The sequence below is a fragment of the Vigna radiata genome, unplaced genomic scaffold, assembly GCF_000741045.1.
Source record: "Vigna radiata var. radiata cultivar VC1973A unplaced genomic scaffold, Vradiata_ver6 scaffold_213, whole genome shotgun sequence".
In the NCBI taxonomy this organism is placed as follows: Eukaryota; Viridiplantae; Streptophyta; class Magnoliopsida; order Fabales; family Fabaceae; genus Vigna; species Vigna radiata.
This window is the reverse complement of record NW_014544264.1, coordinates 505,050-521,018: the sequence shown is the minus strand read 5'-3', so window position 1 is coordinate 521,018 and position 15,969 is coordinate 505,050. Positions and strand designations below refer to the sequence as shown.

Below are 15,969 nucleotides of genomic sequence, written 5' to 3'. Positions count from 1 at the left end.
CGATTGAATTGCATGAAATTGATCTGGAATGGTGAAATAAGTGTTAGAGTGGAGATTAGGATTGTTGAAAGATAGTTTGTGAAAAACCCAACCGAAAATCGCTGAGTGGTCTGCCTGACCACTGAGCAAAATTCAACTGGTTTTGGGGTTTTTGATTTCTGAGATGCTTGGATGTTGAGGGGCCCTATTTTTCCCTTAGTACTGGACTATGTGTGTTCTGGAAATGTAATTGATGATTTGCTAACCTCTAAATGAGAAATTTCTGTGATGTTATTGGATTTATTTGATATAGGAATGTCTTCATCAAGAAGAGTGAAGACCATGGGCAAAAAGAGAGAGGAGCCAGAAAGGCCAAGAAGATTTTATTCTTCTAGGTTCCTTTCTAAGAAGCATGAGGAGCATTACGTGATTGTACAGGAGAGGCGTTTATTGATGGAGAGGAAGGCCATGTATATTCCAAACTTGGCACCAGAATTTGGACTGGAGATTGAGAGGCGAGGCTGGGAGAGATTGACCACCTATCCTGCACCAACTAGCATTGAGTTGGTGAAGGAATTTTATGCCAATGCCTTGCCCAGGGGAGGAGTATCAGCTAGAAGGCACATGAGTTATGTGAGGGGACAAATCATCAGATATGACCCCGACACCATCAACAGCTTCCTGGGTACTGAGTGGCCAAGAGAGTTGTGTATGTATGCTGCTTTCACAGGGGAGTATAGGGATTATGAGGACATCGAGAGGGTGATGTGCATCCCTGGGAGACACTTTCAAAGGAACCCTAATGGAGCACCAGTCAACTTCATTAGAGCAGATTTGACTCCCCTGGCGAAGTACTGGATGGCATTCACTCATGCTAACATACAAACATGCTCCCCTGATTTCGACATCACTATGCACCGAATTTTATTCATCTACTACATGCTGAGGCAGATGGATGTTAACGTTGGTGAGATAATCTCCCACGAGATTTAGAGTTGCGCTACTACTGTTAGTAGCAGGACACCGTTGGGACATTCGTCCCTGATTACTTACTTATGCCAGCAGCCTGGGGTGGACACTGCAGTTCCACCTTATGAGAGGCCGAGGAGGGCTATTGATGCCTCCTATTATCATTAGTCTTGTGGAGGTGAAGAGCCAGCCGGAGCAGTTCCTAGGAGACGTCCTAGGAGAGCAGCAGCTCAGTAGGAGGATGCACCTGCAAATGCACCGGCACAACACGCTGAGCCTTTCCAAATGAGGGACATGTATATGTCCATGATGGAGGCTAGGATGGAGTCTCTCCGCAGAGGACAGGTAGCTACTGTAGAGATGATTATAGGATTATATGACATGCCACCAGTGCATAGGTGGACTATGGACGAGTTCCATAGTACGATGGCTTGGCCTCATGAGCAGGCACAAGGCAGCGGGTCTGTAGCAACTGAAGCACCAGGAAGAGATGAGGATGATTAGGAGGATGATGATTTTGAGGATGCATAGGAGGGTGATGACTATGAATCAGATGAGGACATGGACTGATGGGGCATTTACTGATGGATGTCAACACTTGGACAGGGATTTTTCTTTTTCTTTTGTACTTTGAATTTGTAGAATAGGTTGAACTTTATTTTTGTGTCTATGCATGGCTTATTGATGAGTCGATATTTTCTTGACTTTACTTAGTTTATTGTGCTAGAATTAATCAGGGAATTGTGCTTAATTTTCCGGTATTTTCCCGTTTTTTCTAAATATGCTTAATTTGACCGGAAATTCTAATTTTAATTAATTTGAATTTTCTGAGCTAATTATTTGCATTATTATTTGTAGGGAAAATTTTTGAAGATATATTTTGGAGCATTTGGAGGACACCAAACAAATTCAAGACTCTCAATTAGGCATTTTAAATTTTAGTTGTATTGTAATTTTTATTGTTTAAACTTTTTGGACAAACCTTTGTACATTGGGCCATTGTTAAAAAATTATGAGGGGCCCAAAATTGTAGGACACTTGCCCTAGGATTTCTTTTTATTTTTAGGGTGGACCCCACCTCATTTTAGGACACATGGTCCTAGGGATCACAAATACAGCAGCCGTCACTCTCTCATTGTGTTTTTTTTGCTGATTTGGCTGGGACGTTACCAGGGCTGTAACATTTTCTCTCTTTTCCCATGTCTATGCACCTGGATTTTGGTTGAATGATAAGGCACGATGAGATGCTACTTGTTTTACTTGGTTTTGCTTTGAATCTTATTATTAAAAGGTGTGGTATGTGTCACGGCTGGAAGGAAGAAAGCACACGGTGCAGTCACATGAATGCTAAAGAAAGGTCCCTTTGGAAGCATTGACAATTGGTCTTAGAAAGAAGGCGTTGAATTCATTTTTCCTGGGAGCGGATGCAGGCGGTGATTTTTAGTTTGGATAAAAAAAAAAAAGCTAGCCATTTATTTTCTTCCATAAGCGAGGCATACATGGAATTCATATTTCTTTCTTTGGAAAAAAAATGAAAACGTTGTCTTGATTGTCTTTATGGGAGAAAAGGAATTCTCGGGCTTCATTTCTTAGATAAACAATGTTTACGCTGCTTTCTTTCTTTTTAGAGGTGCATTGTTGATTGTTGGAGAGTACACCGTCCTTTATTGCTTTTGATGAGACATTTTCTTTAATTGCCATTGAACTTTGAGCTTTGAGGCACATGGGCTGCTCCATTGCTAGAATAGTATATAAGCTGGTTACAATTAAAGAATTGGTGGAGTGTGTCACGGCCACGGGTTCTTTAGGCCATTTTGCAATTTCATTTCATTAGTAGATGCATTGGTCATATAAACTGTTAGTAGGAGTTTGTGTTGTTTATTTCTTGTGTTTTAAATTAATTTGCATTGTAGGATTAGTTGTTTTTAATTTCTTTAATTTAGTTTTGCATTTAATTTATTTTAACTGTGTTTAGATATTTGTTTAGTCTAGTATTTGGGTTAGCATTTTCACCCTCTGGACTCGATTTTAAAAAAATAACTGTAACTACACCAGAGGTCCAAATGCTACGTTTTATATATCACATGAAAGATAATTGAGTCTACTTTCCAGGAAAAAAAACCTCATCTCATTTAGAGCTCTGTATAAAAAGTTATGGGTAAAACATTGAGCAAAGGTCAGAGCTGTCCAGTTCCAGCGTGAATTTTCAAAGTTACTGTAGTAGTTTCGTTTTTACTGTTTTAATTTCAATTTAAATTTTCCGCATTCACCACGCAAACCTTTCACAACCCCCCCCCACTTCGTGTTAGACCTAATTCCTGAACCATGGTTTGGTCCTTGAGAGACGACCTAGGAGTCACTTCCTAGCTATACTGCATTCTTTTATGCTCATTAAATTTGCATGGGGTGTGACACCCATCACTTGTACACTGATTCTGATAATGGTTTGATGATTATATTGCATGATGAGTTATTCGATGATGATTGAATGTGGTTGATGATTGAAACTGTGTGCATGTTGATATCCAGGTGAATGGTTCACTAACTATGTGAACAGATGTGTGGTGATTGATGATTGTGATTATGATGCTAAGCAGGATTTATGAATGATGAGTGAGAAAGCATGTTGTGTGAGGTATTGAGCTTCAGAGTGTTCATTGATATATGAACTATTCACAGGGAAGCATGAATTATATTGCCTGAGTCTTGATTGTTGATTGAATTACATGTTTATGTCATATGATCAAGGGCATGTTTGGAATCCCTTACTTAGCCAAATATTTACCAAAAGTGATTAAAATATTATACCCTTTTTGAACCTTAGCCTTAAACGGGATGAAAACCCTTGTTTTGAATTAATTACCTTGAGTTGGGTTGAGAATAATTGTATGAATTTAAGAGGTTCAAGTTTGGGGTTGTTTGGGGGAAAAAGAAAAAGAAAAGTATGGAGCTCAAGTGTTGAAAAAGAAAAATGCACGAGAAAAGAAAGAGAATAAAAAGCATGAAAGATGAGCTCAATAAAAAGAAAAGGGAAGAAGTTGGGAATGAGTGAGATTAGTGAAAAAGAGAGTTTGTACTTGAACTTTGAATGTTAAAATAGCTCTCTTAACTCAAGGATTTTGTGATCTAGAAAAACCAATTTTTCATATTAGCCCAACCTCATTACAAGCCTTAGAAAAGTCCTTGTGATGACATTTGCATGTGAGAATGTTGATTGTTTTAGATGAAGGACAATTTTGTTTTATGTGACATGTGAATAGTTGAGAGTGGAGTATCCTCATAAAGACTTGAGTGATTGAGCGAAACACTTTCTTGGTGAGAATTGTTAAATTTCATGTTTACATCTATGCTTAGTGGATTGGTCATTCATGATTAAAACATCTGTTGGGAAATATTTGATTGTGTGAACTGAATTGGATTGAAAGCATGCATGCATCTTGATAAGATTCCCCTGATGATCTGAATTGAATCATAACTTGTCATAAGGAAAATGAGTTTTGAAAATGTTGAACTATTTGATGAAGAAGTGGAAATCGAAGTTTTGTTTTGTTTGCTTGAGGACAAGCAAAGTTCTAAGATTGGGGTTGTGATAACGGTCTAAAAATCGTTATGTTTATGCTTAAATATGATATCAAAACACACCCTTTGTTGCTTAGAATGAGCTTAAAATCAAGTAAAACACTTAGTTGAGTCATGAGAGAGTTAATAGTTGGTTTTAGAGATATTATGCTTGTTTTTTCATTGTTTTGTAGGGTTTTGATGAGAACTGAAGATGGAAGTGAATTAGGACGGACTTAGACTCAAGAAAGAGGAAGAAAAAGGAAGAAAAGAAGAGTCTATGAACCGCTCAACAGCCAAAATCAGCGCTGAGCGGTTTTCTGTTTTTATTTGGCTTAGATTTTGTTATCTTTTTGGTCTATAAATAGAACCAGTGCGATTCAATTTGTAATCTTTTGCCCAGCAGAGACGTCCACAGTTGTTCTATATACCTTGGAGGACGTTCCTTGGATGCTTAGGCTTCAATCTACCAAATTTAGGGTTTATTCTTCCATTCTTTCATTATTTTTCATCTAGATTCACCATGTCCATGGTGAACTAAAGCCTAGGCTGTTGGGGAACAATGTAATCTTTTGAAACTCTCTTATATCAAAATTCTTATCTTCTTTATATGCTTGCATATGCTTATCTTTATCAATTGTTGGGTTCCTTACCTTTGCTTAATGCTTTTATCGTTTAACTGATTCGGTAAATGTTGTTTGTCTTTATTGACACGGTGATGGGCTGTCGCAACACACACAAATTTGATGTGCAAATAAATGAAGTATAGTTAGGGAATGACCCCTAGGTCGTCTCCCAAAGACCAATTTTGCGGTTCAAGAATCGAGGCTAACACTGAAGGGGGGGGGGGGGTCGTGAAAACGGTTTACGAAAACCAAAGAACTCAATAAAGACACATATGCAAACAAACTAATTTAAGCTAGCATGGTAATTAAACTAACGCTATTAAAAAAAACCTTAGACAACATTCAAACATCAAACACTGTTACAAACAAATTAACAAACACAATTAAAAATAATTAAACTCAACACTAACTCAAACACATTAAACTCAACCTATTAAATCTATTAATTAAAAACCAAAGAAACCAACAAGCCTAATTTAATCCTAGCAAATTACTTGACACAATGGCAATTAACAAAGGAATTTAAAAGTCCAATTGGCCAAAGAAAAGCACATGGTCGTGCACTACTCTCCACCAAGACCAAATCAATTTTTAATATTCAATGAGCCACCAAATTTGTTGTCTTTTTGTCTCCATGTGCACCATGTCTCAAAAGAAATTAAAATATGTTTTAAACAACCAATTGAAAACCTTCCCATCACTTCTCAATGCAGCAATTTCGGAATCCACACTCCAAAACCACAAAAACCGAACCTACCAAGTGAATTCTACAAAAAAAATGCTTCAAAGACCAATGTGCAAATGGAAGATACCTTGGGTGCTCCTACCAATGTGCCAAGTAAGTTAAACCAAATGAAAACAAACTCCAAAAATCTCTCACCACCCTTGCAATTCTCGGCAGAAACAATGCAAAAGCCAAAGCTCAAAGTAGAAACATTCTCTTAGTCAAAACAAGCATCATACAGCCAAGAGACCAAAGCATCAATTTCAAAACAAGTCATGAACAATAAACCCAAACATATGCTACTTCAGCCCAACCAAATCTTCCATTTCTTCAAGTTTCTTTGCAAAAACGAAAATAATAACTAAGCTATCAATTCCAACTCTGTCCAGCCACAATAGCAACACCAAACTCTGGTCCCATCCTTGTTTCAAACATCAAAACCAAAAAATGAAAGGAAAGAGTTCAACCCANAACACCCACACATCATCTTAAGCTCTCTTCAACCCAAAACTCACATAGAACTCCATTTTTATTTCCAACCAAATAAAATGTAAGGAAAACCGTGAGCAACTGCAGCAATGGAAGAGGAAAACAAAAATATAAAGTTACTCAAACCCAACAACCACCATGGAAATGCAAAGACAAGCTCCAAAGCTCGAGCTTCAAACATCAAGAACAAGCAAATGGAAGTAGAAATTAACTATTTTTCACTACCAATAAGCTAAGAAAACCAAGAGTAAGTTAAGAGAAGAAGAAAATCTGCATCTTATTCATGGAAAATGGCCAAAATACGAAGCACCAAGCAAGCTCCCCTTAGAGCATGTTCATACATGAAAACCCTAGGAGAGAAAAGTTCAAAACCATGAGTATCAAGTGCCTCTCTTTTGTGGCTCGGTATTCTCGCCCCATAAAACCAAGAATCCAACCCCAAGGTGGGGTCCACAACTAATTTAAAACCCTAACCTAAAAGACACATGTCCCACACATGGGTTTTTTTACAAAATTTCCCCTAAAAGGGTCCAAAACACCTAATTCTAATTAAGGACTTCTAGAAAACGAAATTAAAACTTAGTTAAAATGGAAGTGACTAAATGTTGAGCCTTTGAATGTGTCACGCCATATCCTAATGCTCCAGATGATGTTTCCACAACTTCCCTGCAACCAAAAATGCGCTTAATCAACTCAGAAAATCCAAATTAGCACAATTACGAATTTCTGACCAAATTAAGCAGAATTCAGAAAACGGGGAAATAACAAACAATTAAACACAATTCCCTGGTTTATTTAAGTGTAATAAATTAAATACAGTTTAAGAAATAACGACTCATCACACGGAGACATATAGTAATGTCATGAACTGGGGGGAATTCCTTGATTATGCTAATATCGCCTAGAGATAGGTGTAGGACGATGAATTGTATTTTGCTTCTGTTTATCATGCATTATTGGTTACTAGGATAGAAAGCTAGTAACTGGTAATAGGCTTTTTTCGCCAAGAGATTGGGTTTAAGGTAAACTAAGAAAGTTTGCATGACAATATGATAAATAAGTTAAGAAGTTAAGAAGAGTAGATATAGGAGGGTGGATAACATGAAATGGTAAACCCCAACAACTCCATTCATCCATAGTCTTTTCTAGCCAATTGATTCACTGCATTCTGCATGTTTACTTTTGTCCTTTGCATTCAAAACCTAAATTTAATTCTTTTCTCAAGTCTTATGCGATTGGTTTACACGAAAGTTAATGCCCTAAGAGTCCTTTGGGAAACGATACTTGGACTTACCCATTTTATATTACTTGATAACGATTTGGTATACTTGCCAAGGACTTAACAATTCTCTAAACAGTAAAGCTTATCATGTGTACAATAAAAGGGCTATGAATTTCGAGGAGTCTATTCATGTTGCATTTGATGAGTTCATCATGTCTCCAAATCATTTTGAATAAGTCAGGAACTCAGCTGAAGAAAGTGACAATTCCAATGAAGAAGAAGAATTGATTGAGGAATTAGTCGAAAAAGAAGTTAATGCTGAAAAGGTTGATAAAGAAGATGATACAGAACTTATGAGTCATTAATTTCTAGTACTCACTTAGCTTTTCGCACCATATTGTGTTAGTGAAATGTGTTTAATTCTCCATTTTTATCTCATTTTCACTATTTGGCCTGAATTTCAAGACTAATTCTTATCCGGGTTAATTTCAATTATTTGGGCTTAATTATTTCAATCATTTTGTACAGGACAATCACTGTTGAAAGGTTGAGAAAGAGTCCATTGAAGATGGCCAGTCCTGACCGAACGGTCTGCTTAAGGCCTGACAGAACGGTCTGCTTAATGCCTGATCGAATGGTCTGCTGAAGGCTTGACCGAATGGCCAGTTGATGACCAAGACCGAACGGTCTTGGAAGCCCATACCCATTCTGTTGAACCCTACACTGAATGGCCGAGCACTACAGACCGAACGGTCTTGGTAACTACATGTGAGTCCAGATTGAACGGTTTGTTGAAGCCTACACTGAAGGCCTGTCAATGACCGAGAACTACACTACCGAACGGTCTGATGAAGACTACACTATGCACCAATGAACTAACCTCCAGAGTAGTGTTTCACCTAACGACAAGCTAGTAAGACCGAATGGTTTAGGTTAGGCCCATCAAGAGGGCATTTTGGTATTTTGGGGGTATATAAAAACCCTAAAAGCAGATTTTTCATGGGAGCTCTCAGCCACCACTTCAATTCTTCTTTCTTTGGGAGATCCTTCTTCTTCCTCCCCCTTGGGGGAGGTTGTAGGTTTTTCTTTCTTTCCTTTTAATGTATTGAACTCACTTTCTTTACAATTCCATGGTTGAATTTGTTGCTGCACAAGTTATTTCGTTCATTCACATTCTCTGCATTTTACTGTTCACCTTCATCTTGGTTACTGTTCATGGTCTTCTTCATTACTGCGCTTTTATTGTTCACCTTCATCTTGGTTACTGTTCATGGTCACCTTCATTTTTTACTGTTCATCAATTCGGTTTTTACTGTTCATGTTCCCAGATTTTTGTTCCAGCTTTGCAGTTTCATCTGTCCATTACAATTTTCGTTTACTGTTACATTTTCTACATTCTGCGCATTACTTTTCATCATTTTGTTCTACTGTGACATTTTCACGTTCTGCACAATGTACTATTTCTGCACTTGCTTAGTACCATTCGATCACCCTCAAAATCGTTCGGCTTGTGTCTGCATTTATTCATTTTAGTTTGCCAGCTCTAATTTCCATTCGGTCTGCTTTAATTGTCATTCGGTCTCCTCATCAGGACTGTTCGGTCTTATGAACAACACCGTTCGGTTTCTGGCACACTCGTGTTAGGAACGTTCGGCAATGTGAATATAACTGTTTGGCCTTGTGAAGAACCATTCGACGTTAATGTTTTTCTACTTTATTTCAATGTTTTCAACTGTCTGGTTGTGTTTAATTCCCATGTATTTAATTTAATTTTCCTTGCAAAAACACTTTCAAAACCCCCCCACTTCGTGTTAGACCTGATTCTGAACTGTAGTTGGTCCTTGAGAGACGACCTAGGAGTCACTTCCTAGTCTATACTACATTCTTTTATGCACATTAAATTTTGCATGGGCTGCGACACTCATCAAAATTTTGGCGCCGTTGTTGGGGCCCAACGGTTCAGTTTTAGGTCTTTTATTGTGTTAGTGTGTGTTATGTTTTGTCTTGTGTTATGAGTGTGATGTTCCATTTTGTGTGTTCGTCATTGTGTGTTGCATTTAGGTAGCTTTAGTTGCATATTTTCATTGCATTCTTCTTTTCTCTCTTTCTTCTACATGTCTACCTATTCTGGTTTTGTGAATACTGTTTCTTCTACCTATGTCCATGACTTTGATTCTCCTTCTGCAGTTAACTCTGATATTGCTTCTCATGCATATTCTGCTGACTTTTATGTTGAGAACAATATGACTCATCCTCCCATTCTTGAGTTTGCTCTTTGGGAGCCAGCTTCACTTAATGAGGATGATGTTCATTGCATTCTCACATCTGGACTGATAGATTTGTTGCCTAGGTTTTATGGTTCTGCAGGTGAATGCCCACATAGACATTTGGAGAAGTTCCAACGCATTTGCTCTAAAATAAAACCTCCACATGTCCCGGATGATCGCATTTTCTTAAAGGCATTTCTGCATTCAGTAAAAGAAGCAGCTTGGGAATGGCTTTGTTATCTTCCTCCAGAATTCAAGGCCAATTGGGAAGATCTTAAGCATCGATTTTTGGAAAGATTCCGCCCTACTCAGCATCATTTGTATTCATATAGCAACAATCCTGGGTGGAATGATCCTAACCTGGGATGGTATGGTACTTCACAACTTCAATATCAAGAACCACCATTCCAGAGTGCTTGTATGCCTCCCCCAGTCCAGGAACCACAGCAGTTGTAGTTTCATGAGCCTGCCCAAGCAACTCCTCATCCTCCCACTACCTCTGAGTCTACATTGTAGGAGTTACTGAGGCAGATGACCATGTAGAACATTGAGTTCATGCAAGAGACCAGAGCATCCATTCAAAGTTTGACTGATCAGATGGGGCAGATGACTACTCAACTCACCGAGGAACAGTCTCAAGTTTCCGAGGAATCATCATTCCAGACTATTCAGCTTCCTGATGATGTCAATGTTATTCACATAGGAGATGGGGAGCAGAGTCATGAGCTTACTACTACGCCATCTACTTCCCCACCCTCCTATGCCTTCCCTTTTGCACTTGAGGATGCAGTTGCTCATTCTGCTGTTATTGGTGAGATGAATCATGAATTAGCATAAGTTTTCTCTAAACTTGAATTCCCACTTGCTTTGCCTGAGCTGTTTATGCATTCACATATTCTTGATTTTGCTGAGAATTCACATGTTAGTGTTGATTTTGACATTGAAACTGTGAAAACTGAAGATGTTTCAGACCTGAGATTAAATTTTGATCTTTCACAGTTTTCTGAAAATTTTAAATGTAGTTGTGAAGCTGGTTCTTGTTCTATTTGTGTTGAAATCAATCCTGTGATACAAGCAACTTCCAACTTTATGATTGGTGATACTAACTATGAGTCTGATAAAAATGTTGAGGAACAGGCAAATATAAGCACCACTTTTGAGATAGGTAGACCATCTTCACCTTCCACCACTCTACCAATCTTCAGCGAAGTGGAGGTAAACATACCTATGATTGATTCTGTTGTTGATGATCATGTTGTTGATAGGTATGTTATTGATGATTGTATTGTTGATGAGATGAGCATGATTTTCATTCCCCCTCTTTGCATGATGAGAACCACTTTGTGTTATCACATCTGAATGTTTGTTTTCCATGCACTGAACATGAATCTGAACCTGTGATTGATATTGTTTCTATTTCTAGAATTGATTCATGTTCTAAGGGTATATTTGGAGTTCAGCCTGTTACACTGGGATTGGGTGTTATACCCCTGCATGTTATTTCTGNGGAACCATATTGCACTAACCATGTTGCAGGAGGTACATATGAATTTGATCAACACACACCCATGGTGGAAGACAAGGGTGCCAGTATACACAACAGTTTGAACATTAATAGGCACCACATGAACCCACTCATCAATAATCACTGCTTCTTATATCTAGCTGTGGAGGACATCTCCTTGCTTGATCAAATCTGGAGACTAAAGCAGTTCCTCCTCAACACTTCTTTGCTGACTCCAGTGGTGGAGAATATCTCCCTGAAAGTCCAAAATTGGCAACTGCCACCTTGATCAGGGGAGTTTTCCTTTTCCCTTTTCCTTCTTTCCTCACTTCTATTGCACTTGTCCTTGGTCTGTTAACTGTTCTGATTATTGATCTTATGCTTGTGACACATTAAGGACACTGTGTAGTTTAAGTGTGGTCTATTGGTGGAGACTCTGATTTTTTCTTTGTTAGTTTATGTTTTCTGCGTTAAATTTTTTCTTTTCTAGGTAGTTTTGGTTGGAGTCACTTCCTAGTCTATACTACATTCTTTTATGCACATTAAATTTTGCATGGGCTGTGACACTCCTAGGTCGTCTCTCAAGGACCAACTACGGTTCAGGAATTAGGTCTAACATGTAGTGGGGGGGTTTGTGAAAGGATTGTGAATGCGGATAAACTAAATTAAAATACGGATGCAACAGAAATGTAAAAACAAAAATGAAGATGGATATGTACAAACAAAATGCAATGATGAAATCAAATACAGAATAAAAACGGTTGGTCATTAACTCAATCACTATGCTTCCAATCACAGATTAACGATAAGTACACACTACCCTAGTCCAAATCCGACACGAATCACCCAACTAAGCGAAGGCTAATTCGGTCTTCAAAATTGCAAACTAAGCGAATGCAATGCACAAATTTAATTAGTCATCCACCATACAATCTAATCAACTAAGCAAAGATTAAACACCGATTAGGCAACTAAGCGTATACCTATTCGCAGGCAGACAATAGATTAAATATGCATAATCAAAGCAGCAGTATGGCAATTAAAGTGCAAGAATCTCATGGAAACAAATTAATATTGCTAATGACTAACCCGCCTAACCTAAGCTAACATCACAATTAAATTAACACAATCAAAAGTGAAAGAAAACAGTAAATGTAACGGTCCTAAAACAAGATGTGCAATCAACATGGGGAGGAGGAATTTAAAGACAATGGAACTTGAAATTAAATTGCTAAATTAGAATTTAAATACACATTGAAACTTTGAATAAAAGAAACAAAACTTAACTAATAGATAAAATGCAATTCATCATTGGAAATACTTAAAATGAAATAAACGAAAATTGTAGCAACCGTGTGCTGTTAGACCATGAGTTGTGTGCTTCACCAATTGGAATGAAATAGTCGTCTCCTTCTTTCAATTAAATTAACACCTAAATTGGGGAAGTACGTGTTCACCTGCCAGCAAAGTGAAACAACCATTTTTCTCACTAAGAAATTAAATTATTGCAACATGTAACCCCACCTAAAGTTAAGCACCGCATGATAACCTTGGAATGCGTTAACAATATTACAATAAAAGAAAGGTGTTGCTTCTACTGGAAGTGAATCCTTTTCTCCAAAATGAAATGCTTATCTAACTAAAGGAAAGTGCTGGAATAATAAAAAAAATTAAAATGAAGATGTGCCTAGCCGTAAACCAAAAGGAAATGGATGCAACCACCGTTTTTCTTCAATAAATGCTTCAACCAAGACTAGCTTAAAAGAAAAAAAATTGGACGTCACCTCCTGACCAAGTCTGCACCGTTTTGATTCAGCAAAGAAAACTTAAAATACTAATATCACCACGCTACTTCATTGAAAGATAAGAAAAGGAAAATTGCTGGTGGACTAATAAAAAAAAAGAGAAACGGAATAGTTGAATGTGGCAGCTCTTCATTCAACCCTTATCCAAATACATAGACATGTTTTTCTCCCAAGAAAAAAAATTAACATTCCAGCCCCCAATTTTTTTTTTCTGCCGAGAATGAAATGTCCTCTGCATCATTCCAGCCCTTTCATTCAACCAAAGTCTAAATGACTAAACATGGTTCCCTCCTGAAAAAGTTCCAAACCAAAAAAAATGGCAGCAACTGCCTTAAAATTGCCGAGAGAGTGAATGAGCTCCAAGTGTGACGGCTGCTGCTTTTTTGCAAGACCATGTGTCCTCTAAAATGAGGTGGGGTCCACCCTAAAAAATAATAAAACCCTACATCATGTGTCCTAAAATTTTGGGCACTCATATTTTTGCTAAAATGGCCCATGATGCAAAGAGTTTGTCTAAAGAGTTTAAACAATTAAAATTACAATACAACTAAAATTTAAAATATCTAATTTGAGAGTCTTGAATTTATTCGGTGTCCTCCAAATGTCCCAAATTGTGTTTCCAAAATTTTCCTTGAAAATAATAATGCAAATAATTAGCTCAGAAAATTCAAATTAATTAAAATTAGACTTTCCGGTCAAATTAAGCACTATTAGCGAAAATGGGAAAATACCGGACATTTAAGCAATATTCCCTGATTAATTCTATCACAATAAACTAAGTGAAATCAATAAAATATTGACTCATCAATGAGACTTATGCTCCTGTAGCCAGATTGGAAGCAATAAGAAACTTCTTGCTATTGCATCCATAATGAAATTTAAACTGTATCAGATTTAAGAGCGCCTTCTTAAATGGATATATTAAGGAAGAAGTATATGTTGAACAACCACCAGGATTTGAGGATTTTGGAAATCCTGACCATGTTTATAGACTGAGAAAAGCTTTGTATGGACTAAAGCAAGCACCAAGATCCTGGTATGAATGACTAAGTGAATTTCTCATAAGAAAAGGATTCTCAAGAGGAAAGGTTGACTCAACTCTGTTCATTATGAGTTCAAATAAGGACAAACTGTATGGTCAAATTTATGTTGATGATATAATTTTTGGCTCAACTAATCCTATGCTATGCAAAGAATTTTCAAAATTTATGTAGGAATGATGAGTCGATATTTTATTGATTTCACTTAGTTTATTGTGCTAGAAATAATCATGGAATTGTGCTTAAATGTCCGGTATTTTCCCGTTTTCGCTAATAGTGCTTAATTTGACCGGAAATTCTAATTTTAATTAATTTGAATTTTCTGAGCTAATTAATTGCATTTTTAATTACAGGGGAAATTTTGGAGATACAATTTGGAGCATTGGGAGGGAGACAAAATAATTCAAGACTCTTGTCATTGGCATTTCAATTTTAATTACATTGTAAATTAGTAGTCTAGAAAGCTTTCATTAAACTTGTGCACATTGGGCCAATGTTGGCAAAATTTCTTATAATGGGCCCAAATTGTAGTGTGACACTTGTCACCCTAGGGTTTTAGGGTGGACCCCACCCTCACATTAGATGACACTCACGACACTTAGAGCTGCAGCCGTCACTTTGGAGAGCATACACTCGGGTTTTATTTTTTTGCTGGAACATTACATTATGCTGTAACGTTTTTTTGGAGAGCTTTGAACCATGTTTATTTTCTTAGATTTTGGATGAATGGAAAAGGGCCAGCTGCCATTTATTATTCAAGTTTTTTCTTTGAATTTCTTTTTGGAGGAATGAATTAGAGAAGCACGTTGTTTTCATCTGAGGAAGATGCACACTTTTCTCTTTGCGCTATTTTCAATTTGCTCACTGTTTTTATTCTTTTTGAAGCAACTCACATGATTTGAAATTAGACACCGCCACCTAGATAAACTTTGTTGGACTTTCAATTGATAATGGCAACAGCAGCACCGAATTCATTTTTTTGGAGAGCAAAGCACGACGTGGTCAATCATTTGGCTTTTAGTAAATGAAGCTTTGAATTCATTTCTTGGTTCCAGAAGCACGCAACTGCGTCTTGGGATGGAGAGCTCCAAACAAAAGCCATCCGCCACCTAGGTGAGTTTTGTTTTTATGTTGAACGTTTCTTTACTTGCAGCTTCTATCTTTTAAAAAAAAAATTGTTGTTTCATTCACACTCACAATTTTATTAAAATAGAAGGTCACGATCTTTAACATGGAGAATCAATTGCAACTTCTTTTAATAAGAGTGTGTGTCACGTTAATTACTAGAAGAAAATTAGGCTTGTTTATTTCTGTTGCTTTTAAATATTTTGCATTTTGTTTTGAGTTGCTTTTCATATTCCTAATTTAGTGTTGCCTTTTAATAGTTTTAGTTATGTCTAGACATTTATCTATTGCATTGTTCAAGTTTATTGTTTCATTCACCATGATGTTTGTTCGGTTCAATTGTGTTAATTTAATTGTGATGTTAGCTTAGGTTAGTTGGTTGGCCATTAGCGATATTATAATGTTTCCTTGAGATTTTTGGACTGTTATTGTGTTTGCCACTCTAATTTGGCTCAATATTTAATCTATTGTGTGCTTGCGATTGGGTATACGCTTAGTTGCCTAATCGGCGTTTAATCTTTGCTTAGTTGATTAGACCTATGGTGCATGACTGATTAAATTTGTGCATTGCATTCGCTTAGTTTGCAATTTGAAGATCGAATTAGCCTTCGCTTAGTTGGGTGATTCATGTCGGATTTGGATTAGAGTAGTGTGTACTTGT

The 15,969-nt window shown here is 37.2% G+C and overlaps 1 pseudogene; it reads left to right on the top strand.

Moving 5' to 3' along the window:
- Window positions 1-294: 294 nt before the first annotated feature.
- Window positions 295-15,969, top strand: part of LOC106755538 — a 42,019-nt pseudogene continuing 26,344 nt past the window's right edge.